The 1390-nt window shown below is 43.2% G+C and overlaps 1 non-coding gene across 1 annotated transcript; it reads right to left on the bottom strand.

Moving 5' to 3' along the window:
* Positions 1-244: 244 nt before the first annotated feature.
* Positions 245-351, bottom strand: LOC131600826 (small nucleolar RNA R71). Its single transcript, XR_009283432.1, has one exon. It is a non-coding gene; the product is annotated as a small nucleolar RNA R71 (small nucleolar RNA).
* Between the last annotated feature and the right edge of the window lie 1039 nt (positions 352-1390).

The following is a 1390-nucleotide window of genomic DNA, read 5'->3' as shown; positions in this document are numbered from 1 at the left end:
GAACCAATTCTCTGGAAGCCCTGCAGACGACCCCAACCTCCATTTATCTGTGTTCGTGCAATATGCCGACACTATAAAAGCTAACAACGTTAGTTCCGAAGCCATTCGATTACGCCTCTTTCCTTTCTCCTTGAGAGATAGAGCTAGAGCGTGGCTTCAATCCCTACCTTCTAATTCCATAACTACATGGGACGAATTGAAGAGAGTATTCCTAGCTAGATATTTTCCGCCTAGCAAAACCGCTATGCTAAGAGGTCAAATCAACGGATTTATCCAGAAAGATAACGAATCACTCTTCGAAGCTTGGGAACGACACAAGGACATGCTTAGACTATGCCCTCATCATGGACTCGAACCATGGCTGATCATCCATACTTTTTATGGTGGTCTCCTTTATAACACTAAAATGAATATAGATGCCGCTGCTGGCGGAGCATTAATGGACAAACCCCATGATGAAGCATACAACCTCATAGAGAATATGGCACAAAACCATTACCAATGGGGTGGAGAACGAGCCGCTCTAGAGAAAACCCAAACCAAAGGAGGAATGTACGAAGTAAGTGGTATAGACCGCGTTAACGCTAAAGTAGACGCTTTAACTCAAAAGATCGAAAACTTAACCATCACTCCTTCAGCCACCGCTGCTGCTGTAGCACCTAACTGCGAAATTTGTGGATTGACTGGACACATAGTTGCCGAATGTCAACTCTTGACTGGTATCCCATCTGATCAAGTAAACTATGCTCAAGGAAACCCTTATTCTAACACGTACAACCCTGGATGGAAGAACCATCCAAACTTTTCATATAAGAACAACAATGCGTTGTACGCGCCTGGACAAGCACCTGCTGTCCCACCTGGCTATCAAAAAGTGCCTGTAGCTGCTCAAAACGCCCCTAGGAAGTCGAACCTAGAAATCATGATGGAAAACTTTATAGCTTCCCAACAACAAACCAACAAGGACTTCCTAAATCAAAACATCCATAATAGTGAGCAACTAAAACAATTATCGAACAAAGTAGATGCTTTAGCTACACATAACAAAATGTTAGAAACTCAAATTTCACAAGTAGCTCAACAACAAGCACCTACTGCTGCCCCTGCTGGCACGTTTCCTGCTCAACCACAACCTAATCCTAAAGGACATGCGAACACGATAACACTACAAAGTGGAACGAACTACGATGGACCTATAGATCCTAGAACTCAGAACGCACCCATGTCACAACAAGAGCCAAAGGAAACCAAAAGGACGTCAACTGATGATCAAACTGCTAAGACCAATGAGAACAACACCGAAGTGGAACCTGAAAAAGAAAAACCTTACGTTCCACCACCTCCTTATAAGCCACCAATTCCTTATCCTCATAGATTAGCTAAATCCAAA

This window comes from Vicia villosa, linkage group LG4 (assembly GCF_029867415.1).
Source record: "Vicia villosa cultivar HV-30 ecotype Madison, WI linkage group LG4, Vvil1.0, whole genome shotgun sequence".
Lineage (NCBI taxonomy): Eukaryota > Viridiplantae > Streptophyta > Magnoliopsida > Fabales > Fabaceae > Vicia > Vicia villosa.
The sequence above is the reverse complement of the archived record's forward strand: the minus strand, read 5'-3'. Positions and strand labels throughout refer to the sequence as shown.